Source organism: Pinus tabuliformis, chromosome 3_1 (assembly GCF_031772625.1).
Source record: "Pinus tabuliformis cultivar Carrire ecotype Pingquan chromosome 3_1, CPIR1, whole genome shotgun sequence".
NCBI lineage: Eukaryota > Viridiplantae > Streptophyta > Pinopsida > Pinales > Pinaceae > Pinus > Pinus tabuliformis.
The window spans coordinates 968,375,617-968,386,245 of record NC_142301.1 but is presented as its reverse complement, the minus strand read 5'-3'; positions in this window follow the sequence as shown (position 1 = coordinate 968,386,245).

Sequence of the window (10,629 nt, the reverse complement as noted above, 5' to 3'; positions counted from 1 at the left end):
ACCCCTGGATCCTCTTTTTACATGTATTATATAGAATAAAATATCAAGCTAAGATCCACAATGTTTGGGGAAAATAAAATTACAAAATATGTTCAAATATCAAACAAATATCAAGATCCAAAAAAATGGATCTAAAAACCTTCTCATCCATCTTTAGTTTGTTTTTAAGTCAAATTGATGAGGTGGCTCCAACTAAAAGTTGATTGGATTTTTTCTAAAAATAGAAAAATTAAATCTCGCGAATTTCTAAAAAATAGGCTTCAAAGATGCATTTAGATCTTCCAAACCAGGACACCTATTGCAAAACTGAAAGAGACTTTTGTAAATTAGCATGTTCCCAACAAAAACCTTTTTTGGATCTTGAAAAAAGGGTTGCAAAGATTCCTTCCTATCCTCCAAACCATGATATATGCGTAAAAAATGAGAGTTTTTTTGTAAATTGGTCCATTATTGTAAAAAATCCTCTTTTGGCTTTCAATAATTCATTTCCAATTGTGAAAAAACTAATTTAAAGTTGCTTTCAAATGAATTTCACCTAGTACTTCAAAAGTAACAAAACCAAGCGAGAATAGAGTTGACAATTTTCAAAGGACTTTTTGACTTTTGGAAATGTAAAAAATAGTGATAATAACATCAATACTTTCTAGATGTGTATTGAATATTGCATCATAATGGCATTATAAGTGTATCAAAATATAACTAGCATTTGCACCTAATGTTGCAAAGGAAACGCCGTAAGGCATAGTTTGAGGAAAAATATTGAAATGTGAATGGGCTTTTTTGAAAGCAAGGGTCGATGTATTTGAGTTTCAATTTGAGGAAGCCATGTCGAAAGGCGTATTTGGGGGTTAAAGTGGCTACAAAATGGAATGCAAGTAGTCTTAAATATCCATTGAACTTGTTTAGACACCATCGCATCTGGATTAAAATTGCGTAGTTGAAGGTGAAGGTAAAGGAATGAATTCACGCGAAACGCGAAACGCGAACAAGAATTGGGTATCCATATTGATTTGGATAGGGTTATTTAAGAAATCATTATTCAAACGGGAAATTTAATTAATATGAAGACATATTGAAAACATGTATTATATTCATTGAAATAAATTGATTTTGTTAACAAAATATGTTAAAACCCATTGATAATGAATCGGTTGTGAAGACAAACTATCAAAATGGCATTTGATCTTGAAACATCCTTTTTCAAGTTTCAAATGGAAAATACAAATAGTAAATATAATATTCTAAAGAGCATTGTTCTTGTCATTCCATATTTGAAGTTGTATCAAAAGTTGTTGGAGGCATCGAAGACCTGAAGAAGCAGTGATGAACCTGCAAAATGTATATTTTGTTAGAAGTTGTAATATGTAAATCAGTTGTGGAAATTTATTAGTAATACTTTGTAGGTGAGTTGTGTTAAAATGAATTTGGAATGAATGGAAATGAAGTTACCTTTGCCATGGGGATTTATATATTGTTAGTGGAAGATGCATGGTGAATGATGGCATACTGAACACCATTGGAGATTTATGCGTAGTTGGAGACGCGTATTTCTTGCTTTCTATTCTTCTCATAGTTGCATAGGTGTGCTTTTTCTAAGTCCATATGTCCTGTTGCAAAAGAAAGAAAATATTAGAATGAGATGTATACATAATATAAGGACATTCTAATATTTGCATAATTATTAATAATGATTAAATTTGGTTGTTGTTGAAAGATATCAAAAGGTATGCTATGAAATAGAATGAGCTAAGTAAATAGAGGAAACCTTTTGGTGTTGTTAAAGTATGGGTTGGAGCAGATTATATGGAGGTGGCATTGAATGGGGCTCCAAAAAATTTCACACAGAATCCTAAAATATTGCCACAATCACAACTTACCAACCTTAACATCCAATTTCTGATGCCATTAGTAACTTACTGAATATTCTATATCATAAATGTGAGGTGATAATAACATTGTTTGATGCACAACCAATGCACAATACAATAATGGTTTTTAACATAATATAATATTTATAAGCAAGAAACCAAGTAACAGAATATAGTACATTGTCAAAGGTAAAGGGAAAGATCGCATGCAATATCAAGATTGTTGTCCGCAAGCATTTCCTTCACCAAGCCACATGATTCCCTAGCCAATTTAATTCCAAAAGATAGCAAATTTAATTCCAAAGGCTAAGTCAGTGTTCATAATGTCAATGTCTTCATATAAGTTTAAATCAGGTAGAGATAATGGTGGAGTTAACTTGAGATCAATCCTACATAATTTGGATTTTGGGTCTAGATTATTCCATCAACATCTAAAACGATTCCCTGATTTCCTTTAGGAGACCAAAGCCCAAAAACCACTTTCACATAAATGCTTGCAAAGTTGGAAAGGTAGTTGGAAATGTACTTCGAGGATTAAGACAGATATTCCTAGACACCCACTAATTGCATGGATGGAATCCTTATTCTAAGAATAACGAGGGAGATTGTTATTCCTTACCCAAATTGGAAAAGAGGGCAAGGCCTCTCAGAAGGGATCAAATGTTAGGTTGCAAGGTTAGAACCAGGTCCATCTACACTACCAAATTTAGTGGTAACCAAAAGATCTCTAATAGTTTCATTGTATATTTTGAGTATTAATGCCTAAGAATAAGGAAGACATCAAGAAATTTAGCACGAAATGACAGTTGCATTTAGCACAACTCCATTCTAAATAAATCCAAACAAACACTTCCATACAAATAAAATCCAAAGTATCCAAGGTATTAAAATCTCAAAGGTTATCAATCCGATATGAGTATTCAAGACTAGGTCTTAGCAGGTCAAGACATGTGTGCATTTTGGAGGCAGATAATGAGAATTTTGTCAGAGTTTTCTTGTTCTTTTTGTTGGTTTTAATGGTTGATCACCACTAGCTGACTAAAATTTGTAAGATAGTGTTAACTACTGTCAGACTTTTTTTTCTACTCATTTTTATTGTTGTGCAAAAAACAAATCAGATCAGAACAAAATTCATCATTTGTATATTCTTTCTTTTGGTTATAATGGAAAAGTATGTCCACGATATATTGAAATGTATGAATTTTGAAAGTCCTGTTGTGGTGTTCTTTTACCTATTGAAATCAGGTTATATATTCAATGTATTTTTTCCAGTTCTAACAAACCAATATCAAGATTTGAAACTGCTAGGAATCGATAAAAGGACCTTTCCATAATAGGTGGCATAGTTGACCGTGTTTAAAGGGAGGTCGATATATTTTTAGGAATATCTACAATAGATTCAAATTTGCAGGCAGGATATCAACAGTCAAAGAATCAATTTGCAATTTGATGGCAGAGGATTTTCTATCATGGTCCATGGATGAAATAGAAATTAAACAAAAACTCAGAAAGGAGATTAAGGCTGTTACCGGAGATGAAGTAGTCCAGAAATGTCCAGAAATGTCCCTGAAAGTTGAACCACCCAGAAACAAAGCCTGCATTCATCCAATGAGTGCATCAACATTTGACTGACTAAGAAATTGAACAAAGCTTTAACTAAATCAGTCTTGTTACTTATCCTTGCTACTAAACGACAAGTTCTATCACTCGTTTGAATGGTATATAGTCATGGATTCAAAACAAAGCAGCAAAATGTTGATAATAGAGATGGCTTCAGTTCCTTGTATTTTTACAACAGATTCAAATTTGCAGGTAGGATATCAACAATCAAAGAATCAATTTCCAGTTTGATGGCAGAGGATTTTCTATCATTTCCATTTTCCTTGTCCAGAAATGTCCCTGAAGGTTGAATCACCCAGAAACAAAGCCCACATTCATCATTTCTGATTATTCTATAAATAAATAACTGACATTTTTATATGATGCAAAAATCCCTTTGTTGATGAATGATGTTGTTTCAGACTACATAATTAGACAGATAACAGTGGGTTGTACCAAGTATTCTTATAGATTAGTATTTCCAGTTTTTCAATAACTTGTTAATTAAAATCTGAAACTCCAACATGGCCCCCGAATAGTCCTGAATTTTCAAGGAAAATAAGCATTGGAATCACTTGCAATAGCTATTTTTAAAGTGCCTCCAGAATCATGACATGAGCTCCAGAAATTTTCACGCAGAATCCCAAAATATTGCCACAATCACAACTTACCAACCTTAACATCCAAATTCTGATGCCATTAGTAACTTATTGAATATGGTATATCATAAATGTGAGGTGATAATAACATTGTTTGATGCACAACCAATGCACAATACAGTAATGGTATTTAACATAATATAATAATTATAAGCAAGAAATCAACTAACAGAATATACTACATTGTCAAAGGCAAAGGGAAAGATAGCATGCAATATCAAGAGATTGTTTTCTGCAAGCATTTTCATAATGTCAATGTCTTCATATAAGTTTAAATAAGGTAGAGATAATGGTGGAGTTAACTTGAGATCAATGAGTGAGTGAATCAAGTGCTCTTATGCTAGTATGACCTCAAGAAATTTTCACACAGAATCCTAAAATATTGCCACAATCACAACTTACCAACCTTAACATCCAAATTCTGATGCCATTAGTAACTTACTGAATATGGCATATCATAAATGTGAGGTGATAATAACATTGTTTGATGCACAACCTCTTCCAAAATATAGTATTCGAAGCAATAGAGGAAAAATTGAAAGAAACAAAGATGTCTGAAAGTTAAGAAAGGCATGAAGAACCATTCAAAGTCAAGAAAATTGGACGCACAAGTCATATCCTTATTGTAAGTTTTCTTTGTTGCAAAAAGACCAATTTATTTCGAAAGAGCCTATTCCAAAATAATTTTAAACAAAATGTCGAGTCTTTTAAATCTCTTCTTTGATTGAAAGTGACATAACGAAACTCATTAAGAATGAAGCCTCAAAGGTAATTGAGATAAAACTTACATTGCAATTGTTTCAAAAGAGCCTCTTCTGTGATTGAAAGCAACATAACGGAACTCATTAAGAATGAAGCCTCAAAGGTAATTGAAATAAACTTTACGTTACAACTGTTTCAAAGGAGCCTATTCTCCGAGAATCAAATATCAAATTTAATACAAATAAAAATATATGGTTGTTATAATAAAAAATAATCGGGTTTTAAGATTTTCTTTCTATGATGTTGAGGCAGAAGGGAGTAGATGTGCATGTCGTGTGTCCGCATTGAAATCAAAAGCATCAGGTTCTTAGATTTCGTTTCTCTGATTTAAAACACCATAAATAAGCTCATTAAGATCAAAACAAATACTTCATCAAAGACATGAGGTTCTTGATGTTCCGTTTCTATGACTGACAATGCCATAATGAAGCTCACTAAGATAAAAATCAACCTCGGGTGTTCTTGAGATTTGGTTTCTGTGATCAAAAACACCGTAATTAAACTCATTAAGATCAAGATTAAAATTCAGATTCTTGAAATTTAGTTTCTATGCCTGTAATCGCCATAACTAAACTCATTAAGATAAAAAATTAGAGTTTAATAAAAGACATGGGATTCTTAAATTTCCATTCCTGTGATTGGAAACGCCATAATGAAGCTCATTAAGATCAAAATCAAAACGGAAACAACAACAAGTGTTTGATTCCATTTCTGTGGTTGGAAATGCCATAATTAAGCTCATTGGAATGAAAATCGCAATTTAATAGAAAAAGATTTTTTTTCTGTGATTAAAAACGCCATAATTAAGCTCAATAAGATCAAAATCAAAATTTAATCAAAAGTGGGGTTTTGAGATTCTATTTCTGTGATTGAAAATGGTATAACTAAGCTCATTAAGATCAAAACCATACTTTAATCAAATGCAAGATTTCGTTTTTGTTATTGAAAATGCTATAATTAAGTTAATTAGATCAAAATCAAAAGCATGGGGATGTTAAGGTTTCGTTGTTGTGATAGAAAACACCATAATAAAGCTCATTAAAATCAAAATCAAAATTTAATAGAAAGCATCCCATTTTAAACAATGTGTTTTTGTGATTGAAAATGCCATCAATATGCTCCAAAATATCATACGCAACGAAAATAATTACCTGGAATTGTGACTGAATGAGATAGGAATCGAGTCTCTTCGACGACTTATCATTGGGCAAACTACCTCCGGAGAGAGACAAGGACTGGATAATGGGCAAGAACACTCCCCCGGCTCTAGCAGACGTACTGGGCATTGCTAGGGCAATGAGAGCTTTGCTTATAGTTAACTCGTAGGAAAGCCCTAGAGTGCTCTTCCCCAGCCATTTGACAAAATATATGGCGATTCGATCGCCTAAACCTATCTTCACAAAGCCTCGCGCAAAGAAAAAAGAAATGACGATCAACCAGATGACCTCGTTCGTAAAGGTGCTAAATGCCACAAAGAACGTGAGGGTTCGAGTTATAACTATGAAGATTTTCAGGAATATTTACAATAGATTCAAATTTGCAAGCAAGAAATCAACACACAGAATATAGACAATAATGATATTTTTGAAACAAATCTGATTTATCATGGTTTGAACAAGGTGTTCCGCACCTTCTATCTATTAGAATTTTTAAAAAGTTTTGCCTCCAAGATAAGCCAAGTGGTAGACAGAATGGGCACCTTCCTCAAAACTAGGGGCAGAGTGGGAACCCAAAATAAAGAACAGGAGAATCCCCAATGTATCCCCCACAGACCAATTCCCCTGAAACTTAAAACACAGAATTGGGACGTATTTGGAAAAGGAATGCATACCAGGCTATGTGGCGATTCGATCACCTAACCCTGTCTTCACAAAGCCTCGTGCAAAGAAAAAAGAAATGACGATCAGCCAGATGACCTTGTTCGTGAAGGCGCTGAATGCCGCAGAGAACGTGAGGGTTCGAGTTATAACTCTAGAGATTTTCAGGAATATTTACAACAGATTCAAATTTGCAGGCAAGAAATCAACACACAGAATATAGACAACAATGATATTTCTGAAACAAATCTGATTTATCATGGTTTGAACCAGGTGTTCCGCACCTTCTATCTATTGGAATTTTTAAAAAGTTTTGCCTCCGGGATAGGGAAAGTGGTAGATAGAATGGGCACCTTGCTCAAAACTTGGGGCAGAGTGGGAACCCAAAATAAAGAAGAGGATAATCCCCAATGTATCCCCCACAAACCCATTCCCCTGAAACTTAAAATAGAGAATTGGGACGTATTTGTAAAAGGAATGCTTTCTTTCTATGATGTTGATGCAGAAGGGAGTAGATGTGCATTTCATCTATCCGCATTGAAATCAAAAGCATCAGGTTCTTAGATTTCATTTCTCTGATTTAAAACACCATAAATAAGTTCATTAAGATCATAACAAAAATTTCATCAAAGACATGAGGTTCTTGATGTTCCGTTTCTGTGACTAACAGTGCGATGAATAAAACTGAATGAATACAAAAGAGTTATGAATAATCTTCTCTTGATTATCCAAACCAGTGACTTCTAAAACTCTGGTAGAAGATGCACCCAGATCTGAAAAAGAATTTGCATGATATCAAAGCTTCTAATTCCAAGCCACGAAGGAAACATGCACCCAACAACCAACCTTCAAATAAAGGATCAGTTGTTTTGCAAAACTCGGCCATGCCAAAAACTGAGTATATACCCTTTAGAAAACCAAAAAAATCTCCCAAACTGTTGGCAATTTTAAAAAAATTCTCGTGTCTCATCTAATTGAGGCCATTTTTCAAAAACCCCATTGTTTGGAATTTTGAAATTCCCCTTCAATTTCCTGGAAACTGCACCTAAAGTTCATTGTTGGAAAATGCCCACGAAATTTTGATGAGTGGTTTCCAAAAGCAATTTCTCAGTGGAGGGGGAGAGGAGGGATGGGTTCCATGGTATTGAAAATTGTCCAGGGGGTTCTACTATGAACTTGCTGCTGCCACATCACCAATAGTTTTTTTCACTCCCTTTGTTAAACATCGAACACACAGAGGGGGTTCATGATTTATAATAACTATCGATCTGCTATCGTCTTATACTAGATCTACATGATACCCCAAGATTTGATATAGACAGAACTTCAACATTCTCAAATGTTAGTCGGAAACTCGACCAAGATCTTCGAATTCCCTTTATAACAAAAGCAATTGGTTAGCAGATTCAAGATATTTGCTACTAGAATGTGCTCAGAGCCAAAATTATTAAGATATGCATGCAATGAATAAAACTGAATGAATACAAAAGAGTTATGAATAATCTTCTCTTGAATATCAAAACTAGTGACTTCTAAAACTCCGGTAGAAGATGCACCCAGATCTGAAAAAGCATTTTCATGATATCAACTTCTAATTCGAAGCCATGAAGGAAACATGCACCCAACAACCAACCTTCAAATAAAGGATCAGTGTGCAAAACTTGGCCATGCCAAAAACTGAGTATATACCCTTTAGAAAACCAACAAAATCTCCCAAACTGTTGACAATTTTAAAAAAAATCTCATGTCTCATCTAATTGAGGCCATTTTTCAAAAACCCCATTGTTTGGAATTTTGAAATTCTCCTTCAATTTCCTGGAAGCCACACCTAAAGTTCATTGTTGGAAAATGCCCACGAAATTTTGATGAGTGGTTTCCAAAAGCAATTTCTCGATGGAGGGGGAGAGGAGGGATGGGTTCCATGGTATTGAAAACTGTCAAGGGGATGCTACTATGAACCTGCTGCTGCCACATCACCAATAGTTTTTTTCACTCCCTTTGTTAAACATCGAACACAATTTATAATAATTATCAATCTTCTATCGTCTTATACTAGATCTACACGATACCCCAAGATTTGATATAGACAGAACTTCAACATTCTCAAATGTTAGTTGGAAACTCGACCAAGATCTTGGAAATTCCCTTTATAACAAATGCAATAGGTTAGCAGACTCAAGATATTTGCTATTAGAATGTGATCAGAGCCAGAATTATTAAGCTATGCATGCGATGAATAAAATTGAATGAATACAAAAGAGTTATGAATAATCTTCTCTTGGATATCAAAACCAGTGACTTCTAAAACTCTGGTAGAAGATGCACCCAGATCTGAAAAAGCATTTTCATGATATCAAAGCTTCTAATTCCAAGCCAGGAAACATGCACCCAACAATCAACCTTCAAATAAAGGATCAGTTGTTTTGCAAAACTCGGCCATGCCAAAAACTGAGTATATACCCTTTAGAAAACCAACAAAATCTCCCAAACTGTCGACAATTTTAAAAAAATTCTCGTGTCTCATTTAATTGAGGCCATTTTTCAAAAACCCCATTGTTTGGAATTTTGAAATTCTCCTTCAATTTCCTGGAAACTGCACCTAAAGTTCATTGTTGGAAAATGCCCGCGAAATTTTGATGAGTGGTTTCCAAAAGCAATTTCTCAGTGGAGGTGGAGAGGAGGGATGGGTTCCATGGTATTGAAAACTGTCAAGGGGGTGCTACTATGAACCTGTTGCTGCCACATCACCAATAGTTTTTTTCACTCCCTTTGTTAAACATCGAACACACAGAGGGGGTTTACGATTTATAATAACTATTGATCTGCTATCGTCTTATACTAGATCTACACGATACCCCAAGATTTGATATAGACAGAACTTCAACATTCTCAAATGTTAGTAGGAAACTGGACCAAGATCTTGGAAATTCCCTTTATAACAAATGCAATTGGTTAGTAGACTCAAGATATTTGCTTTTAGAATGTGCTTAGAGCCAAAATTATTAAGCTATGTATGCGATGAATAAAACTGAATGAATACAAAAGAGTTATCAATAATCTTCTCTTGAATATCAAAACCAGTGACTTCTAAAACTCTGGTAGAAGATGCACCTAGATCTGAAAAAGCATTTTCATGATATCAAAGCTTCTAATTCGAAGCCATGAAGGAAACATGCACCCAACAACCAACCTTCAAATAAAGGATTAGTTGTTTTGCAAAACTCGGCCATGCCAAAAACTGAGTATATACCCTTTAGAAAACCAACAAAATCTCCCAAACTGTTGACAATTTTAAAAAAAATCTCGTGTCTCATCTAATTGAGGCAATTTTTCAAAAACCCCATTGTTTGGAATTTTGAAATTCTCCTTCAATTTCCTCGAAACTGCACCTAAAGTTCATTGTTGGAAAATGCCCACGAAATTTTGATGAGTGGTTTCCTAAAGCAATTTCTCAGTGGAGGGGGAGAGGAGGGATGGGTTCCATGGTATTGAGGCACTTCCAATACTTCTATTGTATTTAAGGAAGGCATTTTATAAATATAATAACAGACAATTGATCAGCTATTATTTCAAAAACAAGATTGTGATCATACAATAATGGAAATACCGATATCTGCTTTCATATCAATGTTGGTAAATCAAAATTAAAGCTAATGGAGAAGGCAAAGCAATAATCAAATACCTCAGACGTTCAGCATCAGTCCTGACATCAATTTTCTCCGTCTCTCGGTTTATCAGATTGACAATTCGAGCAGTATATGTAGTAATTGCACGTAGCAATTGTGGAGGACTCCTGAGCAAATTTAGAGCAATATCCTTCACATCATTTGGTATTTCCCCATCCAAATCAATAACTAGCTTCTCAGCATCTAGATGTGCATGTCCCTGAACACCACCCCCATCATAAGCCGGAAAAGTGTTCTG